The 25,461-nt window shown below is 36.4% G+C and overlaps 1 protein-coding gene across 1 annotated transcript in view; it reads left to right on the top strand.

Moving 5' to 3' along the window:
* Positions 1 to 25,461, top strand: part of LOC306886051 (neuronal PAS domain-containing protein 3-like) — a gene marked incomplete at both ends in the record, with an annotated part of 309,700 nt that overhangs the window by 268,078 nt on the left and 16,161 nt on the right. The window lies entirely within an intron of this gene.

Below are 25,461 nucleotides of genomic sequence, written 5' to 3'. Positions count from 1 at the left end.
TTTTTTCACGTTATTATTATTATTAGTAGTAGTAGTGTAGTAGTAGTAGTAGTAGTAGTATTTATTATTAAAACATAATTTTGCTGTATTTTGTTAAAATATTTCTAGTTCTCCTTAGCATTATGTGTAATACCATAGTTTAGTGTAACTGTATTTATCACTATTCACACAATTTTTCTGTATTGTATGTATATATATATATATATATATGAAGAGTTCATTTGCAAAAACAGTTAATAACAAAAAAAACAGCTAACTAACGCAATAAAAACATGATATATAATAAAAATCTTTTTTTTTTTTTTATATTTTGAACATTTTTAAAAACGGAGTTATCAGTTTTTGGAAATAAACTCTTCATATAGAGAGAGAGAGAGATTTTTTTTTTTTTTTCTAAAAATATTTTGCATTATCCTGTAGCTTTAATATATATCTGTAGTCTTATAACACCATAGTTTAGTGTCAGTATAATGATTATTTTTCACTCAGTCTGTTTGCTAGGAAATGTGTTGAGTTTCATGCAGCCGCAGGGCTCTAAGGACACCAGAGGCATCTAGCCGAGGTCGCTGACCTCAACGACTGCTGTCCACTGTCTGGGTCATTAGAGGATTCTGTGGTCTGCATTACCCAGAATCCTCCCAGGTGAATCCCACTCCATCGTAGGTGTTTGGCACATATAGAGAAGTGTCCTTGAGAAGAGTTGGGGTCACACAAGCAGTTAGCGCTGGCTCAGAATACAAATAATAGGATTAGAGCTCACGGACGGCACACATTAGCCTAACAAACCTATCAGATGTCGTGTTTCTCATCAGTTTCACACAGTTTTAGATACTCGTGTTGTTTTGTGTGTTTTAGTATCCACTATTTTTTTTCTTCTTACAGTAAGTATTTGGAAACATAAGTTTATATAAGTATATGAATATGTCATTGCATTGCAATATCAAACCAAGTGGCATTTGCAAACAAACTATGCCAGACCTGTTAACATGTAGCCCACGTAGTCACACAAACATATGAGTTTTGGGAAAATGGGATATCAATGGGGTCAGGAGTGATCACATGACCAAAACTATCGGAGTAGTTTTAATTGAAATCTGAAGTTCCTGAGGTCTGTGGCTCAAACATATTGATTTTATTCAGGCTGACCCAGCCAGTGGGGTCACGTTTGAACCCATCTGACATTTCTTCAATTCATCTCACTTTCCGAGCCCCAATACTTCACCTTTCTGAGAGGCAATAGGGGTGTGTGAGTGCGTGTGCGTGCTACACTAGACAGCCTAATATCATTTGTCTTCTGTAATCACGCGACAGACTTGGGGATTTAAAGTATACTTAAGTTTTTTGGTCTTTGTGCATGGTTCATTATCAAATGTTTTTTTTTTTATCACATTCATAACACAATATAAAAGCTCACACAACATCTGTATGTGCTGTTTTTTTGTGTTTTTAAATTGAATTTAAATTTAAATTAAAATACATTTTGGTAATGTACTTTATTACCAACTTACAATACTTTACAATACATTTCAGTATGATAGCATTATGTATTAGTCATCATGAACAATGAACAATTTATTTTTTTACAGAATTAATTCATATTTCTGTTGCTCTGTTGTCATCTGTTCATGTCATGAACTGATGTTTAGCTTGGCGACATGCTAGAATTAGTTATGATAAACAAGGTTTGTTACTGCCAGATTAACACTATAATGTATTTTAAGTATGTACTATGGAATTCACATCTGCATACTTGAACTGAGTGTGTTTGTGGCTTTAGTTAACCCTCTCATGCACTTCACATGATTTGAGTTGCTTCCCATGAAAGGCTTTTCAAATCAGTTGCGTTTCCTGAAGTAAATGTTGCCTATGTAGACAGTAAACAGCAGTGAAGCTCCTAGGGTTTAACTGAAGTTGCTCATGACTGATCTGTCTAGAGCTAGCAAATGTTAAGAGCCACAGGAGCTCAGAGATCTTATGCTGACACGCGTAATACTGGCCAGCCAGAACATCCAGTCTGGCCTCCATCCAAACAGAACAGCTTTCCGAACCAGACGTCTGCAGATACACCGACTGGCCTGCTACGTTATCAACCCAGAGAGGAAGGATGAGTTATACTATAGATGCGTTTTCTGACAATTAAAGCACGGCCACAGCTTGAGTTTGTTTTCCCGCAAAGCGTCAGATCTGTTTATTCTGCCGCACGCCTCCTTTTGATTAAGAATGCAAATCCGATTCTTTTGTCCATCTGCGTTTCTGTCAGCGAAGGAGTGCATTTAATTAAAACAAACATTGGTGTCTGCTGTGATGTTTTGTCTTCTTATCTATAGACCAAATCAAGCCAAATCAGGCGCTCAGGTTGTCTCCTCGTCTCAGCTGTAAATACTAACAGAGTGTTGCAGCTCTGCAGGTGGCTATTGTGAGTGAAACATGTGTATTTGTTTTCCAGTAGCGTCTATTACGCGAGGCATGACTGGGACGCGGATTCAGAGATTTGTGGCGTGATTTTTCCAGTGGCGGTCTCCAGTCACAGATGGCAGATGGGGAGTTTTTTTGAGCAGGAGGAGATGGTGTGTTGAGCTTCGTCCAATGTGTGCTACTGTTGTCATTTTATTACTCATGAAAATCCCACAGGATGAGTCACAGACGTATGAATCTCACACACAATCCTTGGAACTGCCTTGTATTTTTTGTCGAGATAATGACATAATATGAAGACATTTATGATTGATTATTTGGTAATGGTAAACAAATTTGTTGGTTTGTAGGCGGTCAGAATTGTGGCACAGTGATATTGCTCACGTGGGTCTGGAGTGCAGACATTATTATCCACTGCTGAGAACAAAATAACAGTAAGATTATGATACTTAATAGAAAATAATAATCAATTTAATTATTAGTCATTGCTTTTATAATACATTATGAAATAATATTTTTATGATATTTTGAAATTTATAGTGGATTTTTAAAATAATAATAATGTTTTAAGTAAAATAATTTTAAAAAATTTTTTAAATATTTTTTTAAATAATGCATGATATCATAACACTATAATTCCTAGAATTTTAAATAATTATCTGACCATATGTTAGATCATACCAGGGTTACTGTCAATAAGTAAAACCATTAAAAATAAATAAATAAACAAATATAATGTTTAATAAATGTTTAAATAAACTGAAATAAAAGATAGAAAAACTTTATTTCAACATTTATCTTTAAGTGCAAAATAACTCAAACTTAAAATAAACAATGAAAACTATATATATATACAGTTGTGGCCAAAAATATCGGAAAATATCAGAAAATGCAACACTTCTCTCGTGAAATTGTTCCAATTGCAAATTTTTTTGTAATCGCGTGCTTATTGTTTTTGTTTGCTCTGCAACAACACAAAAAAAAACAAAGAAAAGTCAAACTTGATCAAATTTCACACAGAACTCAAAAATGGACTGGACAAAGTTATTGGCACCTTGTCAAAAATTTTAAGAAATAATTGCTTTTCAAGCATGTGATGCTCCTGTAATTTGTATTAAGACACACCTGTGGCAAGTAACAGGTGTGGGCAATATAGTAATCACACTTGCAACCAGTTAAAATGAAAAGTTGACTTAACCTTTGTGTTGTGTGTCACACTGAGCATGGAGAAAAGAAAGAAGTGTAAAGAGTTCAGCTCGCACTATCCATCACCATCTGAATGAAAAGGGACGCTATGGTAGGAGACCCAGGAGGACACCACTGCTGACACAAAGGCATAAAAAAGCAAGACTGTTTGCCAAAACGTATGTGACAAAACCACAATCCTTCTGGGAGAACGTACTGTGAGCAGATGAGACAAAAGTAGAGCTTTTTGGTAAAGGACATCATGGCACTGTTTACAGAAAAAAAAATGAGGCCTTCAAAGAAAAGAACACAGTCCCTACAGTCAAACATGGTGGAGGTTCAAAGATGTTTTGGGGTTGCTTAGCTGCTTCTGGCACTGGATGCCTTGACTGTGTGAACGGTATCATGAAATCTGATGATTACCAAAGAATTTTGGGGCACAACGTAGTGGCCAGTGTCAGAAAGCTGCATCTCCACCAGAGGTCATAGGTCTTCCAGCAGGACAATGACCTGAAACACACTTCAAAAAGCACTCAGAAATGGTTACAAACAAAGCGCTGGAGAGTTCTGAATTGGCCAGCAATGAGTCCAGATCTGAATCCCATAGAACAAATGTGAAGAGATCTCAAAACAGCAGTTGGGAGAAGGCATCCTTCAAATCTGAATGACCTGGAGCAGTTTACAAAAGAAGAGTGGTCCAAAATTCCAGTAGAGAGGTGTAAGAAACTCATTCATGGCTACAGGAAGCGACTGATTTAAGTTATTTTTTCCAAAGGGGGTGCTACCAAATATTAAGTTAAGGGTGCCAATAATTTTGTCCAGTGCATTTTTTGGGTTCTGTGTGGAATTGTATCAGATTTGACTTTTTTTCTCTTTTTTTTGTGTTGTTCCAATGCGAACCAAAAAAAAATAAACACCAAGACATTTGCAACTGCAACAATTTTCTGAGAGAAGGGTTGCATTTTCTGACAGAATTGCAAGGGTGCCGATTTTTTTGGCCATGACTGTATATATGTATATATATATATATATAATATTAAAAAGAAATCTAATAAAAATGACAAAAACACAAAGAATTGCTAAAGCTTTATCTAAAGTTAAAGAAAAAATATTAAATAAAAATAGAACAATAAAATCTAATTCAGAAATTTTAAATATTAACAAAAATTTTAACAATATATCAGTGATTATAAAATAACACTGGATCATAGTTCTATCTACTGTCAAATTAAGTTTAACAATGTAATGTTATGTAAAGTTTAATAATGTAATGTAATTTTATAGTTTGTTGATGTGTTTTTTATTTATTTATTTATTTTTATTTATTTTAATAAAAAAATATTTATTTAATTGAAAAAATATTAGAAAAACAGCCACTGATCACTACAATGTCTGAATGGGCATTTGATCCCATGTAAGTTTTGGGCTTAGATGTTCTTTTCTGAATAGAATAGAATAGAATAGAATGGAATAGGGTTTTTGCCTCTGTTTACCTTTTTTTTTTTTTTTTTTTTTGTCTCTTTTGGTGTCATCTTTGCCCTGGCCTAGACCATATATATTAATTTTATGTTGCATATGTTTGACATGCATACTGTATCTCACAGAAGTGAGTACACCCCTCACATTTTTGTAAATATTTTATTATATCTTTTCATGTGACAGCACTGAAGAAATGACACTTTGCTACAATGTAAAGTAGTGAGTGTACAGCTTGTATAACAGTGTAAATTTGCTGTCCCCTCAAAATAACTCAACACAGTCTAAACCGCTGGCCACAAAAGTGAGTACACCCCTAAGTGAAAATGTCCAAATTGGGCCCAATTAGCCATTTTCTCTCTCTGGTGTCATGTGACTCGTTAGTGTTACAAGGTCTCAGGTGTGAATGGGGAGCAGGTGTGTTAAATTTGGTGTTATCGCTCTCACTCTCTCATACTGGTCACTGGAAGTTCAACATGGCACCTTATGGCAAAGAACTCTTTGAGGATCTGAAAAAAAGAATTGTTGCTCTACATAAAGATGGCGTAGGTTATAAGATTGCCAAGACCCTGAACTGAGCTGCAGCACGGTGACCAAGACCATACAGCGGTTTAACAGGACAGATTCTGCTCAGAACAGGCCTCGCCATGGTCGACCAAATAAGTTGAGTGCTCATTCTCAGCTTCATATCCAGAGGTTGTGTTTGGGAAATAGACGTATGAGTGCTACCAGCATTGCTGCAGAGGTTGAAGGGGTGGGGGGTCAGCCTGTCAGTGCTCAGACCATACGCAGCACACTGCATCAAATTGGTCTTGCATGGCTGTCGTCCCAAAAGGAAGCCTCTTCTAAAGATGATGCACAAGAAAGCCCACAAACAGTTTGCTGAAGACAAGCAGACTGTGGTCTGATGAGACCAAGATAAACTTATTTGGTTCAGATGGTGTCAAGCAAGTGTGGCAGCAACCAGGTGAGGAGTACAAAGACAAGTGTGTCTTGCCTACAGTCAAGCAGGGTGGTGGGAGTGTCATGGTCTGGGGCTGCATGAGTGCTGCTGGCACTGGGGAGCTACAGTTCATTGAGGGAACCATGAATGCCAACATGCACTGTGACATACTGAAGCAGAGACTGGGCCGCAGGGCAGTATTCCCACATGATAACAACCCCAAACACACCTCCAAGACGACCACTGCCTCACTAAAGAAGCTGAGGGTAAAGGTGATGGACCGGCCAAGCATGTCTTCAGACCTAAACCCTATTGAGCATCTGTGGGGCATCCTCAAACGGAAGGTGGAGGAGAGCAAGGTCTCTAACATCCACCAGCTCCGTGACGTCAACATGGAGGAGTGGAAGAGGAATCCAGTGGCAACCTGTGAAGCTCTGGTGAACTCCATGCCCAAGAGGATTAAGGCAGTGCTGGAAAATAATGGTGGCCACACAAAATATTGACACTTCGGGCCCAATTTGGACATTTTCACTTAGGGGTGTACTCACTTTTGTGGCCAGCGGTTTAGACATTAATGGCTGTGTGTTGAGTTATTTTGAGGGGACACCAAATTTACACTGTTATACAAGCTGTACACTCACTACTTTACATTGGAGCAAAGTGTCATTTCTTCAGTGTTGTCACATGAAAAGTTATAATAAAAATATTTACAAAAATCTGAGGGGTGTACTCACTTCTGTGAGATACTGTATATACAGCATGTCTGTGTACTAGTGCACTTGTGGGTAGCTCTGTAGCTTTACAGCACTTGGTGCTGTAACAGTCCCGCTAGTTGTAAGTAAAAGACATAATGCTTGTTAATTTTGCGTGCTTGAGGGAAAACGTCATAACTTACTCCGTAATTATGAAAGTGCCTATCGCTTCATCAGATAGATTCACTGTCAAAAGCTCCGAGCTGGGCGTCGTGATGAACTAGCCACCATAAATAAGGGACCGGCCTGCTTGCTAAGACAAATGTTTTTAATCATCTGATGTGTTCATTTATCCCAGGCCCTAAGTTTAGCCTTAAATTAAGACTCTTGCTAGAACATAACTTGATTTAAAAATGCCCATCAATCCTGGCCGGTCTTTACGTGCAGGAAAAGCTCAGAGGAAGTGTGTTGATTTTTATTTGTCTTTTGCTGTGCCAACAATTTGCCTAAAATCTCATTAAAAGGTATATATAAACTTAAAAATTAACGTATTGACATCATTTACTCACCCTCATGTTGTTCTAGATCAGGGGTCCTCAAATCTGGCCCACTCCTGCAGAGTTTAGCTCTAACCCTAATCAAACACACCTGAGCATGCTAATCAGAGTCTTCAGGATCATTAGAAAATCACAGGTAGGTGAGTTTGATCAGGGTTGGAGCTAAAAGATTTGAGGAACCCTGTTCTAGATCCATGACTTTCTTTTTCAGGGGAACACAAAAGTAGTTTGTTTACAGCAGAATGTCCAAACTGTTCCTTTCCATACAATGAAAGTCTAGAGGGCTTTGAATTAACTCCTTTTTGATCAGTCTGAACATTCTTCAAAACACCTCGTTTTGTGATCGACAGAAGAAAGTGAGATTTCAAGCTACATGAAAGTTAAATATACAAATAACCTTTTTTAATGTTTTGTTGCAACAAATAGCTTTGTTTAAAAAAATATGGTACCTTTGGTATTCCTTTTATTTTATGATTGTTGTTTATTTTTATTGTGTTTTAGGTGGTTAGATGTTTCGTATTATTATCAAACAATATCATCTTTAGCCTTTAGTGCCTTTCATGCTTATTTTTAAAACATTGTTATAGGAATGACAAAATTAGTCATCTCATTAGTCACCTTTTTGTTTTATGTTATTTGTATACTTATGCCTCTTTTATTTGATTTTCTGTGGGACTTATGCATTGTTGTGTTTCAGTTAAACTTGAGCTTTAATTCAACACATTAACATGTTAAAAAACAATTAACTTGCAAACTTGGCACTTTTTGCACGAGACGCAGCGAGAATATATTGCTTTATAAAGCCTCTTTTTGAATCTATTCACTTTGTCTGTCAGAATCATGCAGTGTCTTTTAATTATTTCCATTTAAGGGCTTTTCTCGGGACATATTGATATATATGCAACGAATCAATTAGCATATCATGTAATTAATCGATCATCTCTAGTTCTACTGAATTGAGTTCACGGCATCATCTTTTACGTCTGGCGTATGCGTGCGTTCTGAGGGTCTTTTATTCTCGGTGATGGCAGCTAGGACTGAGGAGTCGCATGCTGATGCCTCTCATCTCGGCTATTATTAAAGGGCATTATCAAGCTGTTCAAATGTCTATAGTGCTTCAGCCATCATGAGCCCTTCAGTATCAAACCATACAGAAACATGCAAAACAATCCAGTGAGAGGAACAAAGAAACTAATGACAGCTTAGCCGGCCTAAAAGATTGAGAATTCTGTCACGAGGAAAGCACAAGATCACTGGAGGAGGAAGGCTTCGGAGCTTTGAAAGACAAAGGCGGGATCAACGGTCTCCAGACTATTAGAAGCCAGTTTTATTTAAGCTTATTTGGCTGATAAGGTTGTCAGAAAGGGCTTTTTATCAGGCGCGAGGAGTAGGCGCTGAGCATTACGCCTCCGTTCCCAGGCAGTGGGTGCGCGGCGAGTCGCGCGGTGGGAAAGACTTTCCGTAAAGCTGCTTGGCGCTTTCACACAGGAAAAGCCCAATTTGAGCTCGGCTTCTGCAGGATGAGAGGGCAGTTAGGACTGAACCCCGAGATCATCTTTTGTTTTATGCGTTTTATGGATTTTGTGTTTGTACTACGTACAACGTAGATACAGCTACGATGGGTTTTGCTGTAAATACTGAATGAAGGATAGGTTTACCTTCGAATGTGAAGCTATTGTCTCTTATTAGATTAATAATATGGTGAAGAAACAGAAAATGGCTGGACTGCATCATCTGGACAAATAACACTAGTTTTGGTTTTTGTTTTTTCATATGGAATTAGCCATGGAAGTGAACTAAAAGTGACCAAACCTCCCTTTAGGAACATTTAGAGAATGAAATGGAAAAATTATTTGCAAATAAACCTCACTAGGAATGAAGAAAGGAAGGAAGGAAAAGAATAATGAATGAATGGACAAAAAAATTAACCAACATGAACTAATGAACGAATAAACAAGGCTCAAATTTACACAACTTTTCATAAGTTTGGGGTCAGTCATTGTTTTAAATTGATATTATATATTTATTTAATAAGGATACATTAAATCAATCAAAAGTGACAGTAAAGACAATGTTGAAAAAAACAATTTCAAATAAATGCTGTTCTTTTGATCTTTCGATTCATCAAAGAATCCTCAAAATTGTAAGTTTTCAAAAATATGAAGCAAATCAAAATTGATCATAAATGTTTCTTGAGCAGCGAATCAGCATATTAGAATGATTTCTGATGGATCTGATGTTAAAATTTCAGTTTTGCATCACAGGAATAAATTACATTTTAAATTATTTTCAAATAGAAAACAGTTACTTTAAATTGTAATAATATATCACAATATAGGCATATTGTATCAGTATTTTTACTGTGGTTTTCATTGTTTATTTTATTTAATTTATTTGCTCTCCAAAGTCAAGGTATGAAATTTACAATAAAAAAAGTGCAACAAAAATATTTCATAAGAATTATAATTAGCTTTATAGGAGAACAAAAATCTGATATGTCCTCATTTGTGTACATATGTATATGTGTGTGTGTGCCTCATTTCAGTTTATTATGCACTACAAGAAAGCAATCCATATTCTTAAATCAGGCGTAATATGTTACAAGGCATCACAAGTTTAATTTAAAAGTATTTTAATTTTCAAGAGTGGTTTTATAATTGTTGAGCTGTGTTCCTGCCACCATGTGCGTCACTCCATATATGAAGTGTTTTTCCTCTGAACACAGATTATTCAGTCCACTTGACCTCAGAGTCCATGTCTCAGATGAGTGGATGAACAAAATAATGCTCTTATTCGTCGTTTTCTGTGGTGTTTTGCCAGCGCTCCCCCTGCAGAAGCCAAATGCTTTCATTGGCAAATTTCATATATATATATACATGTTTGTTTAGTTGGGCCTAACAACGCAGCAGAGATAAGGGGCGAGCAGCTAACAGGTCTTTGCCCAATAAACGGGGGAAATTATCGGCTCCGTGCCTCCTCGTGACACAATTTGTCAGACTTGCTGATAGAAAACAAATTCTATTCATAAAGCCGCATTCCCCTTGGCACCGGTGCGATTCGCTAGCAATTCAATTATAGTTTTGTGCGATAGTGAACCCAGAGAGTGAATCCAGCCTGACAAGAAATATGACAGGACAGTAACGGAGTGTTTATGCAATTAAACTTTCACTGACAATACCTGCCCAGTGATGAATGTCTGGGTGGACATATATGTGCACGAGCGCTGCCCCGTAAGGACTGCACATTTTTCATGATTTTACAGCCCATTCTGATCTGCTAGGAACGCTGGTAAGTGGAGAAAGAGAGAAAGAAGGGAAAAGGATGGAGAGTTTCTGTTGCACGTGGAGAGGAGGGTGTAGTCTGAATCCTGCTTGAAGGAAAGATAATGGTTACACTTTATTTTACAGTATGTGTATACTTGCTAGGTAGTACAAGGTAACTACATTGGTTAAGGTTATGGCTTAGGGGGTAGGTTCAGGGTTAGTACCTAGTTATTACCATGATATTATAATTGTTATAATAAGTATATAGAATGAACATGCAGAACAATAAAATAAAGTGCTACCAAGATCATCGAGACACCAGAAAGAAAGAATCAAGTTTGTATTTGTGACTCAAAAAACTCAAATTAGTTTCTTATCATTAATGTACAGTAAGTTTGTGCTTCATATAGTCATATAAACTTTTGTTTTCTGAATGAAAGAAATTGTTCACAAAACAAAAAAGAAAAGATATAATTTGTACTGATATGTTATCATAAATGATTCAGAATCAATCCTAATCTTGTTCATTTATTTACTCTAGAAAGAATGAATGTATAAATCACTGAATGAACAAGGAATGTATGAATAATGTACTCTACCGTTCAAAAGTTTTGGGTCAATAAATGTTTTTAATGTTTTTGAAAAAGTCTCTTATGCTCACCAAAACTTAATTTATATGTTCACAAATACAGAAAAAAAAGAAATATTTTTTTATTTAAAATAGCTGTTTTCTATGTTATCAAAAATACAGTAATAATCAGTAATATAGTGAAATATTAATACAATTTAAAATAATGATTTTCTATTTGAATATATTTAAAAATGTAATTTATTCATGTGATAGAAAAGCTGAATTTTCAGCATCATTACTCCAGTCTTCAGGGTCACATGATCCTTCGAAAATCAGTCTAATATGCTGATTTGCTGCTCAAGAAACATTTATTATTATCAATGTTGAAAACAGTTGTGCTTTTTTGTAAAAACTGTAATACATTTTCTTTTCAGCATTCTTTGATGAATAGAAATTTCTAAAGAAACAGCAGAAAATTTAAATTCCTAATTCTAACATTATACGTGTCTACTGTCACTTCTAATCAAGTTAATGCATCCTTACTGAATGAAAATATTAATTTCTTTAAAAAAAAAATATATTATTTTACTGTCCCTTATATTTTTGAAAGGTAATGTATGTTGAAATGAAACAAATCCCAAACTTTGATACAAATTTTCAGTTTTAGTTTTTTAAAATCCAAATATTATTTTAGCATGCATGCTGTCTGTAATGTAAACAAGAAAGAAAGAATGAACAAATGATTGCACAGTGTATTTGTGAGTGAGGGAACGTACTGTATATAGAAACAAACTGAACTGTGCATAAAATCGACGCTGTATCAGCAGTTTGTCTTTTTTTAGCCCAAGAGTCTTTGGCTGTTGGTCATCTGCGGGTCTCTGGTTTAAGCTTTTATTCAGATGGGGGCTTCCAGCACGCTGTTTTGCACAAAGATCAGAGCGAAGGTGAGCTGTTTTTTTTAATTAATCATTTGTCCTTCAAACAGTGAAGTTTCTCTCCTCGCTGTGCTCTCTCCACAGATAATTAGGCCCCATAGTTCAGTTAATTCCACAGGAGAGCTTATGCTAGCCACCTGCTCCTTTTGGACGGCTAATCTTTGTCTTGTAAGATTCCGTCCCCGTAGAATTATTCCGTCTCATGAAGAATGAGGAAACGCCGCTGTTTTTCCCCGTAGTGTCCCACTGTTGCTTGAATTCGTAATGCGGGAAGCCTGGCACCCCCCTCTCTCGTTCTGCACGCATTGATAGCGAGGTGTTGATTTTAGGTGTATATGGATCTCAAAGTAATCCTATTAATTCAAAGTGAATAACAAAGCAGCCTGCCTCTTTTTTCTCCCCATGCCGTTCCATTTATTCAACCTGCTAGGGCTTTGTTTCTCCATCATAATTATTTCCAAGTCAGATCCGCGCTGATTTCCTGGTGGACTTGTGTACCTCCGACTAACTTGAGGAACAACGGAGCCCGGATAATTCGCACCGTTCCTCTGGGGTGGTGTTCTCTGTTTTTTTCAAGGACATTTTTATTACAAAGCTGATGGAATTTGCATATTAATTCATTTCTTTCAATTTTTAAGATTAAATGTTGTCAACATGTATCAGTGCAAGGTTTTGACAGACCTGATGAAATAGGTCAGTCATGCTTGAACGTCGCAGCGTAAAGCAGCCAGCTGCAACCCCTCTCTCTCTCTCTCTCTCTCTCTCTCTCTCTCTCTCTCTCTCTCTCTCTCTCTCTCTCTCTCTCTCTCCTACACGTGCACGCAAACTCGAGTCGCATACTCAATCACTCAATCTTTCCTTCTCTTTCTTTCCCTTGTTTCCCCCCGCCTCCATCTCTCCGTTTCGTGCTACTTGATTAAAGGAAAAGTGCGGCCAGGGCTAAAATGACATGCCAAATTCTATCAACTTCCATTGAGGGCTCTCTCCTAAATTAGAATGCCATTAGAGGCTTTTGATTTATAAAGTGCATTTTCATGTTTCTCTTCTGTGTGTGTTTTTTTTTTTTTTTCTCATGTAGCTGCGTGACCTTTTGCGCCTGTAGTTTTGCCTGCCTCGGTCAATAAGTGAAGCGTTTTACATTCATTAATATTTTGTGCATGAGTCTAATAGTATGTTCTGACACTGATGGGTTACGGGCCTTTTCTCATTTGTGTGAGTTTATTTATCTCAATTGAAAACACAAATATAGTACAATAATAAAGTAAAAAAGAATTTGATTTCTTCTTGGGCTTTTAAATTGCTGATGGTGACACTCAATTAATACTTGATATATTGCAGATATACACACATAATACCATTTAATGAGATGTGCACATTATTTCTCAAAATTACAACAACGTTGAAGAGTTTGGGGTCCGTAAGATTTTTTTAATGTCTTTAAAAGAAGATTCTCACCAAGTCTGCATTTGTGTGATCAAAAATACAGTAAAAACAGTAATATTGTGAAATATTATTACAATTTAAAGGAACTGTTTTCTATTTGAATATGCTTTAAAATATAATTTATTCCTGTGATGCAAAGCTGAATTTTCAGCATCATTACTCCAGTCTTTAGTATCACATGATCCTTCAGAAATCATTCTAATATGCTGATTTGCAGCTCAAGAAACATTTCTTACTATTATCAATGTTAAAACCCATTTTTGCTGCTTAATACTTTCAGGATTCTTCGATGAATAGAAAGTTCAAAACAATTTTCTACATTTCTTTCCTGCATCCTTGCTGAATTAATTTATTTTAGAAAAACATACTGCCCCCAATCTTTTGGACAGTAGCATATTTTCCCAGAAATGATCCATTTTTGATGTTATCTATAGATTTTGGAAATCACGAGAAAGCTAACACTAACACAAAATTTTCATATATTGACTGACTTATTGAACTATATATAGATAAATCAATATTTTTGGTTTAAACTGGCAGTCTAAATTCTTTTTTTAACACAAGCAGCAAGGATTCAATCTGGTTTTAGAGGCCGTTATAGGTTGAACGCACTGCCATGTGCTGCTCTGATGTGAGCAATCCCCTGGGTTCACAACTCATTAGTTTGGACTGAAATTATCTTTGTGACAAGTATTATTACTGCAACACCTGTTCACCGCAGAACCCTTCACTCCAGACGACACTTACCATGTTCAAGTTCTCGCTCTCTCTCACACGGTTTCATCCGTGGCTACGCTATGTTGTGAGTTGAAAAGCAGCTTCCACGTGGAGAATTAAAACACTTCCAGTGGTTCACTGTGGCTGATGGAGAGTGTGGGTTTGTGTTTCTCTGGTGTTGACTGCACTCCCGGGGTGGGTGAGTGGATTTCTTCCAGAACACAGAAACCGATCCGACCCCAAGACTGATAAACACTGCCCGGCGTGTCACCGGTTCACCCTCATTACCATAATAATAATAGATGAGCGCAGTATCCCAGCATTCCCTGCAGAGACCCGGTGGATGAAGCTGTAGCGGAGGGCAGAGGTTATCTGACCACTTCTTCTGTCCTGCAATGAGAAGATGTGGTGACAAACACAGAATGGACAATAAAATCATCTTCAGGTGATAAAATCCCACAATGCACCTTGAAAGAAGACCAAACTTCACAGCACTGACGATCAATGAACACTAATCAATGCACAGAATGGCTATTTCAAAAACACCCACTTTTATATGTGAATCTAATATAGCTTTAAATAATGTGAGATGTTTGTATTTGATACTCGTTTTTAATCTTATTTCTTTTCTTTTTTTATCCTGTGCCAGCTAGACTTTGTTTATCTTCCCTCCAGCTGTCATCAAAAAATCATACTGTAATGTCACCAGACTTTGTGGAAACTGCTGCATACACACTTTTCACGTCATCCAGCGTAATATTTTGCAGCTTGTGTTTCAATATTTATGTGTCACACAAAGAAGGTCAAGGTTTGTGTGGTTGCTGCTGATATTTGTATATATGTTGCTTACAAAATCTACAAGCAACATAAATGTAAATTATTTTGCTAATGCTTCTTTATATTATATTGCATAGTAATGCACAATAAGCATCATCATGATTTGATTTATGAAGGGACAGTTACTTACGTTGTTCCAAAACAGGATGACTTACTTTCTTGTAAGAAAAACTCATTTTGTTTAATTTTTTTTTTTTTATTAAAGTGTAAGTGTTGTTTTGGACCTCAATGACTTATATGGACCAAAAAGTGAAACATTTTTCAAAATATGTGTTTCACAACAGAAAGTATGTCATTAGGATTAATAAATATTGTAAGTTTTATTTTTTGATTGAACTGTCCCTTTAATGAGGCCCTCAATCATTTCAGTCAGATGCACATTTCAAATTTATTTACAAGTAAATGTAGTTTTTATTAACTTGCCACAGTGATGCAGCTTCACAAAGAGGCTAGTTTGTTAAAAAATTATATATCTAACAGAAAAACTGCCATCCTTCTTGCTCATTTCACATGTGAAGGAGTATTTCTTAAAGACACGGCACCAAAAAAAATGAAACAATTTCTATATTTAAGGTCAGACAGGTGGTTAAGAAAAAACTATTTACTATGCATTTGTGGTGCAAAAACTTTACTAACATTATAAGTGGACCTCAGGGTGGGAAAAAGTAAATAAATAAAAGAATGCATTATGTGACCCCATTTGAAGTGTTTTAAATTCACATTGCACTTTTCAGTTAATAGAATAATCCTAAAGGTGTTGTGTTCTCTCATCATTTGTGGTGGTGATAATTCACGCAATCCATTACCACAGGTAAACATGACCCTACATCCATTTTTGATTTGCTCTTTAAAACGAACAACTACGCCTACATGTGTACGTTCATTTGAGGGGAAAAGAGTGCTTCAATTACAGCACTTTAAAATTCATTTACAAGCCCAAATTTGATTATTGCCTGACTTTTTCAGATGAAGGAATAATTAAAACAGTGTTAACAGCAGCTAATTGATATCTTGTGTTTATGGTTATCACTGCGGTGTCATGTCGTCATTGAGTGATAAATGCACAACTTCATCAAGGCTGCAATTAAACCTCTGCGTGCTTGACACACAGGGCCTGTCCTGACGAGATATTTACTGCTTTTGCAGAAAAATTGTTCTGTTGCGTTTTGCATTAGCTTAGTCTTGTATTGCATATTTTAGCATCTTGTTTAAGTTGATTCTTTATTTTGACACAGTGTTGTAGGATTGGGTGGTGTAGAAATCAGTAGGGATTCTGCTCTACCATTCCAAATATACCATAGATTAGCTATTTATAATGTTATATTTATAAAGTTTAACTGTTCTAAGTTGCTTTAACTCAAATGGTTATATATGAAGCTGATTTGCATTGCTGTCAAGTTTACATAAAATCAAATTCATAAAGATTAAATAAATAAATAAAAATATATGATAGATGAAGTACTTTTCATTTGTAAAGAATGTGAAAATATTATTATATAAAATGCATAAACATTCATTATAAATAAAACATTCATTTACATTAAAAATCATTTTAAAAACTATATTTTGATATATACTGTTAAGAAAATGTGAAATATATGATGTTTTGGTCATACTTTCACTCATACATGTCATATGCTGCATAAACTCTATTTTATGTATTTTATACATTTATATGGCCGTGGTGTAGGTTTTAAAGGTTCAGGTCTTGTGTTTTGCTGTTGCTTTGCCTCTTTAGCAGAGATATATTGCTGCATTGTGTGAATGGATGTCAGCTACATATTATAGTGAATGTCAGAATGGGGTTGCTATGGAAACAGGGACATTACACACATATCTACGCCACGGCGGCTATAGAGGTATATCCTGAAGGTCTGCTGAGGATACAACTCCCGAAAGATGTTTACAGACCATACGGGTCGCCGCCAAAACATTTGTTTGTGTGTGTGTATGTATTAGTATCTCTTCTCTGATGTTTTTAAACAAACAAATAGCTTATATTTTCAGTCTTTCAAGCTACATACATTAATTTTTAACGCTGTTTGTGAGTAAATCTGTTATTGATGTATAGCAGGGAAAAAAGAGGGTTGAAGAATACGACTCTCGGATGACTTCAGAGGAGAGCACAACTGTGTCGAATCGATAGAACTTGAAATTTGAGGCAGTGGTCCTTCAGCGTCTGCAAACAACAAACCTTTTATAGCTTTGGTTTGAACTGTCCTCTACAGTTTGTTTCAGCCACAGCTCCAGATTTATAATTGAAAAATAACCTTTTGTTGAATTGAAGCACATCACATAAATACACATGCACAGCGCATACCAGAAAGCAATTCCTGACTTATTTCATGTCCTACTCAGTGGTTGTAAAGGTCTAAATGTATGTCTCAAATGTAGGCTTGTCATTTTAATCAGTTTGTTCTTACAAACATTGTTTTGTGAACTTTAACAAATCACTCAGAACACCATAGCAACACAATAAAAAACGAACTAAAAGAATCAGAAGACCATAGCAATGTGTTACAAACACTCAGAACACCGTAGCAACACCATAACAACAAACTAAAAGAATCAGATCACCATAGCAATGTGCTACAAACGCTCAGATCATCATAGGAACACCATAACAACTTACTAAAACACACAGAACCCCATAGCAATGTGCTGCAAACACTCGGAGTATAGTAATGTGCTAAAAACACTCAGATCACCATAGAAACATCATAACAACATACTAAAACACACAGAACACCATAGCAATGTGCTAAAATACTCAGATCACCATAGCAACAAACTAAAACACTTAGAACACCATAGCAATGTGTCAAATTTAGAACACCATAGCAACACCATAACAACATACTAAAACACTCAGAACACCATAGCAATGTGCTAAAAGTCAGATCACCATAGAAACACCATAGCAACAAACTAAAACACTTAGAATACCATAGCAATGTGTCAAACTAAAAACATCATAGCAACACCATAACAACATACTAAACCACTATAGCAATGTGCTAAAAACTCTCATAACACCTTAGCAACACACTAACACAATCGGGGGGGGGGGGGGGGGGGGGGTCAGAGTCATGGAATCTCTGATGTCAGCACAGGCCTGGTTGTACGGGGTATTAGATGGCGTTAAATACCCTCAAACGAAGGCAAACAATTAAAAGATCTAGAAAACTATCCAACGTGTTTTTGCAGCATTGAGCAATGTATCCAATAAAAGACATATCTGTTGATTTCTTCAACGCAATGGCCAATCAGAAACGTTGTAGTTTTTCAGAATTCACTCACAGCTGAAAGCGCCGGAGTTTTGCACGCTCGGCTCTTGAATCATCTCATGATGACTAAGTGCAGATGCGATGTAAATTCATTGTGTAGTTTAGAGAGCTTGTTTATAACAGAACTTTGTGAGATCGCAATGAACTTTGATGATATTAATGGGAGCGCGCTTTGTGTGTTTTCTAGGCTAAAATCTGATCAGAATTTTCGGACACATACATGCTGCAAAGTTTCGGGAATGATGCTGGATTCATTCTCCAAATATCAGTGATAAGCAATGGACGGGACAAAAATGCCTCAGTGATTTAATTCTGGAACCAGTCCTGTCCAAATTTCCACAGACAGCGTGTGTTCTGAGCGAGATCCAGTTCACAGACTAAAAGTGTGTGTAAACTTTATTGAGATCGGGACATATTAACCAGTAATTTCATTTCCAGTAATGGACGATAGATGATTTATTACAGAATAGTCCCACTACTGATTGTTTATTTTTTTCCTCGTGTCTCAAAACGGACACATTTCAAGTGACACCGGAAAAAGACACGGAAAACTTGAAAATCTGAAAATCAGCGCGCTGCGCTCACATTTCTGGTTAAAAATAAAAGGCCATCAACTGACACTTAAAAGGGGAAGTATCGCCATTCAAATCAGCAGCAGGAGTCAAAGCTCCACAGTTTAGTAAACGCAGGCATCCTCTTTAAGTTATTCTTCACTGTGCTGTATTGACACAATGCGTTGCAATATGGTAGCGCATGCTTTGATGCACACATTCGAAAAAGATTTATTTTTCTTTTCTTTTTTTTTTTTTTGCCCCCCCTTGACTTGAGTGTCAAATGTCGCCAATGATGACAGCATTGTGTTAAAAACACCCAGAATATCATGGCAACACCATAGCAACATACTAAACACTCAGAACCCCATAATAACTGCATAGCAACCGCAAACAAAAGCCTAGAACTGTGGATGTTTTTAGTTTGTTCTTAAACTTTTTTAGACTTCCTGCAATATCGAGTATCTTAGCAAAAGCACCTGATATGTTTGGGTGTGACTCTCAGAGAGTCGGTCAGGTGACGTGTAGCTGTCAGACTGCCTGCTCCCTCCTGACGCCTGTGTACTTGCTTTCTTAGTGTGTAGGGCACAGGGGTCAGGCTGATGGGCTTCACAGAGCCATAGGCCACTGACACCTGCACCTTTAGCTGCTAATAGGTGCCGGGACATCTGGCAGGAGCGTCATTTCCTTCTGTTTAAACAGACCACTTCTCCTTGTGTCATTCTAATGGCAGTTCTGCCACATCTCCTCAGTCTGTTTGTTCGTTTACTAGACGATATGTTGCTCCATGACCAGTCCATTCATCTGTATTCTGGTGATTTTCCCCCATGCATTTTTTTGCGATGTTCCCGTGACCTCAGCGATCTTCTCCCAAACTCCTTCCATATGTGCCTGCTAGAATGGACCGTGTTCATTGTTGAGATGATCTTTCACTCCATGACCTTTCCTCTCGTCTTCCAGGAATCCAGACGCACTGGTCTTCACCTGCTCCCCCCTCTACAGCTTGTTTCTTGTTTTTCCCTTTCAGGGGCTCAGATCAAATAGAGGGTCTCTGAAATGCATTAATATCATTAATATTAATTCATTTTATTTCAAGGTTATTATGATGAAGCAGTGTTTTCTGTTTATTTTTTCCCATAAAATAAGCAAAAAAAGTGTGTGTGTGTTTATTTATACTTTTATTGAAAAATATATTCATTTAAATGTTGCTTATTAATTTAAAAATGCTTATGCTAAGTTATTTCACAGGCACATTTCTTTTTAGTCCAGCACTGTTTATGCTGTGGACTTACTTCAAATTTTCATCCAACAAAACAAGAAAAAAGTCTCATGGACTTGCATTGAAGGAGGGACCCGAGCCGTATCTGGAGGAGACCAAAATATCACAGAGACTTGGGGATGAGCTCTTTTTACCACCTGAGCCTTCAAACAAGCACCACTCAGAAATCTTTTAATCTGCAACAGTCCATATCGAGGCATGTAAAACATCACAGACAGAACTGCTTAGCACAGCTTGAGAAGAGGCTTTTTATTGTTGTCTCTTATTGTTGTTTTATCTGCCTCTAAAGAGAAATTGCAGTGCCGATATATAGCTGTAGCGTCCCAACATGCATCTGATTCCTCATAAAGCAATCAGAAAACAGACAAGGCAATGCGAGTGCTGACAAACCTTCACACCTGACTTACTGTAGGAACCCACAGTGTATTTGAAGTTTATTTGCGGACGAAAGAGAGAAGAAGCAAGATCTTATTCAGTGAAGTCTGGGACTGTCTCTGGCATGGATTATTCAAAAGACAAATAGTACAATGTAAAGTTTTACTGTACCCCATTTATCACGAGGGCAGTTCTGCGTCCGTATGCTTCCTTATGCGTTTCCTTTTCCTGTTGTAGAGCACATATGGCCTCTGTTTCATTGTTGTGGTTTTCTTGTGTGCGTATAATTGTCTTCTTTCTTCATTTATTTTTTTGCATGATTTTTCCACAAGATTGGATTTTAAATCCAGCGAGGTCTGGATTCTTCAGGCTGTTTTTCCCCAAACGTATTTCAGTGTTTTCTGCTGAGATTTGCTGCGTTTACTTTAGTGTCATTTGTTTCGCAGTTCAGCGTGGTGACATCTCAGACCCACGTCCAAGCTTTTCTTGCCAGGGAATCCTTTTTCATTATTGCAGGATTAAATATTGATCACAGATTTAAGTGTCTGTAACAGCAGCTAGTGTATAATGCATTGTGAGCGCTCTCTCGAAGGAATGCATTACAGAAACTTGAAATGATTTACTTCAGAACCGATTTGAAAAATCACTTTAGACTTAAACATCTGATAGATTATCATTAGGACTTGGAATAGTTCACCCGAAAATGAAAACTTCCAGATTATTTTCTCACTCTCAGTCCAAGAGGTCTTTCTTTCTTCATCTGAAGAGAAATTAAGGTACAGGAAGAAAACATTCCAGGAATTTTCTCCATCTAATCCAAGCAAATGGTGCTCACTTTAGGCCACTTTCGACAGTCAAGTAATCCACACGACCCCAGCCAACAAATAAGGGTCTTCTTTACCACCACAATAAGTCATTTTCAGAAATTTGTTTTTTTTTAGAAAAATTATACCCTTTTTAACTATAAATGCCCGTCTTGGACCAGCTCAGTTTGATGCATATTTGATGCATATGCTTAGTGTGAAATATGCATATTAGAAAGGTTATGCGTGACGTAGGCGGAAAGAACCACCTCCTTTTTGACAAATGTGAAGAATTAGCACTGTCTAAATTTTAAATGGACGTTTTTGTCTCAAATCTTTGTGTAAGTTTATTGTTAAACCTTAATTTCTGTTTGGATGAAGAAGAAAGACCTATACATCTTGGACAGCCTAGGAGTGAGTAAATAATCAGAGCATTTTCATTTTTGGCTGAACTATTCTTTTAAATGCTGGTGGTAGCCATTGACTTCCATAGTATGGAAATAAATTTTATGCAAGTCAATGGCTATCGTCAACAGTTTGGTTACCACGTGCACGTTTGGAACAAGTTCAGGGTAAGTAAATGATGACAGAATTTTCATTTTTGTGTGAACTATCCCTTTCATGAATTGCATGATATGCTAATTAATTAATCAATCAATTTAATCACAGTTAATCAAATATATCAATATTTACTTCAAGCTTTGCTTCATAATGAATCAAACTGTTAAATGGTGATACAAATGACTTCTCCTGTACTCATTGCCATATAGGGGTGGCGTTGAAAAATCACCAACCACATCTCAATATTAAGCAAGTGCTCCAATGAGAACAGATCTGTCTGTTTCATCTGTCAGACTCAGGCCAGGACGACCCTGTTCCTCACACCAGTCTTGAAAAAACTGGTGGTAAAGCCTGAGAGACCAAGCATGCTTGATCCTGATTTATTTGTACAGTAAACGCCTGCCGTCCTGAATTGGTACTAATATTTATATAAATGTAAATTTAGGAAAATTAGCCAAAGTACTCAAGCTTTCCTACAGGCCTATAAATCATACGCTGAGCGTGTCCTGAACGTGTAAGCTGTGTACGGTGAGGACTGTGGTGCGGACGAGGACCTCCAGACCTGCCAGGTGGTTATTGATGGTCAACACTCTCGGCGAGGAGTGTAATACTTTTAAAATCTCATCATTTACTCCCAGACACATTCATTCTCTAAGGTTTCATCAAGAAAATTAATCCCAAGGCCTTCCAGATCATAAATTCACCTCTGTCCCACATAAATAATATTTTCCTTTTAAAAAGTCATGTCTGATATTGTCATACGAGGAGCCAATTTTAAAGCGACATAAATGGTTTTTATTTTTAAACTCCACAAAACTACTCTCTTCCACGAGGAAGACGTCTGAGGAATTTTCTAGATTTGAATGGTTTTCTGTGTTATTGTCTCACTTGGATTGCAAGGGAGTTCATAAACACAACACAAAAACATAGTTGAAGTGTGTGGAGTGTTGTGCTGCTGGAACACAGGTGCATTGTGGGGATGTTGTTGTTTAAATCGAACATATAAGACTCTCTCGACACACGCAGCAGATTCCCTTAATCTCATGGATTGGCTGATATCGATGATTTAGCAGATCTGCCCACATTCCTATCCGCAGGGCTTCCTGCTGGACTGCAAACCTGGAAGTGCTGGAAGCTCAGATGTGTGCAAAACAACAGGGTTTTTGACATGAATAAATACAGCACATCTTCTTTGTGACATACAGTAAATGTATTTACATTTTACAACAGACACTGAGAATCATGTCAAAATTAGTATTTATGTGGAAGTTTTGCATTTTCTTTTTTCTTATTTAGATATTAAAATAACATTAAATAGACAATTTTCTTTTGATTTAAATTGGGAATCTCTGATAAGAGCAGTTAGGTTGATGTGATTGGATTGGAGAGGTAAATTAATCTCTTAGAGCTGAAGTTTGTGCTTATATAGTGTATTAAAAAACTGTTGACTTTTTTTTGTTAGATGATGAGAACATTTTCACTTTACACTGGTGGACAATGTATCGGACACAGATAACTGCTGAAAATAATGTTTTACCCAAACAGTGTTGTCAGAATTTGTATCTGATATGTACATTTATGTGGAATATTTAAATTTTTGGTGTTTTCTTTATAGATTTTAAAGCAACATTAAATACACATTTTTCTTTTAAGAGAAATAAGGTTAATGCGATTGGATTAGAGAGGCGAATTAAACTCTTAGATATGAAGTTTGTGCTTATATAGTGCATATTTTTATGTGTTAGATGATGAGAAAAATTGGCACTGCTAGACAGTATATCAGATACTAATACTATGCCACTGAGAATAATGTTTTGCAGAAATAGTATTGTCAAAAATTGCATTTTTGTACTTTTTTGGATCATTTTCTTATATAAAACAACATTATAATATATTCAAGATATTAAAACAACATTCATTAGATGTTTTTCTGATGTTTCTACCTTATAAAGTTTTTAGATGTTTAAAATAAAACATGCTTTCCAATTATTAAGCAAAGTGTGTTCACTGGGTTATTTTTAAACAAAAATCAGTTTTAAATCTCGAGGTTCAATGGTTCTAATCGTAATGTTTTGTGACAAATATTGAATTATCATCTTTTTTATGGGAATGCGAATATGGATACTGCTGTGATCCACTACTCTAGTAACTCAATTCATTTATACATTTGACTGTTTTCTTGACTTTGTCTTATTGTACTTGTAATGCTAGTTTATTCATCTCTGGAAAAAGCAAAGCGGGCAGGATTCCCATTCTTTTTTACTGTTCAGTAGCACGAGGGAAATCCTGAAATTCAGCGTATTGTTCAGGCAGGAGCGTGAGTTCCAAATGTTTTACTGTATAATTCATTTTCCTGTCATTAACAGCAAAGCGAGGTTGTGGAGGGCACGTGGTAAATGACCTCTCTCCGTCCGAGAGCCACACGTGTCAAAAAAGGACAGCATATCTTTAAGCCTGTCTCATTCTTAATGAAAACGGCGAGTTGCAACGGCCTCTGATCTTGTGTTTTAGTCAAATAGAACTCTACGCTTGACTGACAGCTCTGATCTAAAGCATTTAAGTGCAAGTTTTGATCTCTCTGCCTTTGATTAAAACTAATGAGCTCATTTAATTCAAAATGGGAATCTCTGATAAGAGAAATAAGGTTGATGTGATTGGATTAGAGAGGCGAATTAAACTCTTAGAGCTGAAGTTTGTGCTTATATAGTGTATTAAAAAGCTGTTGGCATATTCTTGTGTGTTAGATGATGAGAAAAATTTCATAGTAATTCATATTTAATCAGAAGAAATGAAATGACTAAATATAACATGGCTCTGCCTTTTCCCCAGAGTGATAAAGGACTAGTTAGATTTTAAATGACATTTAATTCATGTTCTCAGAAAGAAAGAGGGAGGAGAAAAAAGGGCAAGAGAGAAAGAGAGAGAGAGGGAAACGGGGAAATACATATACTTTTATGTCCCAGGGGTTGATTTTATTAAAACAGATTTTTTTTTCTGCTGCTTGTTATGTAATGTTCACTTATTTTTTTTTTTTTTTTCACTGGATTTTTTTTGGTGTGTGCCTTCATTTTTGTCACTTTTCAAATGTATTATATATAGATTTTACTCGTGTCCAAGACTTTCAATCTTAAACTTAGTAAAATGTACTACTATGATTGTAGTCAAATAAATATATGCATGTCAGTATTTATTGTGCAAAAAATGTTAAGATAATTATGATTTTATCACAAATTATGACTATAATAATGGCATAATTTCCATCACAACCAACAATTTGATCCCTAACATTTGCACAGTCAGCCTTTAGACGGACAAACGATTTGTTAGCCGTTTTGGCTCTCATACTGTCCTGTTCTTACACTGAACCTCCTCTGGTGGCCGTTTGTAACATGTTGAATGTCAAGACAAGTTAAAATGTGCAGTTAATTTGGCTCTAATCAAGCGTGTTACAGCAAATTAGCAGGACCTTCTTTGTTCGTCAGGTGTCCTTGTGTTAAGATCAAGGCTTGAAATCTTTTTCTTTTTTTTCCCCGTTCCCATCTGGTAAGAGATGTATTATAGTATACGAAAT

This window comes from Barbus barbus (assembly GCF_936440315.1).
Source record: "Barbus barbus genome assembly, chromosome: 20".
In the NCBI taxonomy this organism is placed as follows: Eukaryota; Metazoa; Chordata; class Actinopteri; order Cypriniformes; family Cyprinidae; genus Barbus; species Barbus barbus.
Note: the sequence above shows the minus strand (reverse complement) of the source record. Positions and strands in the feature narration are given on the sequence as shown.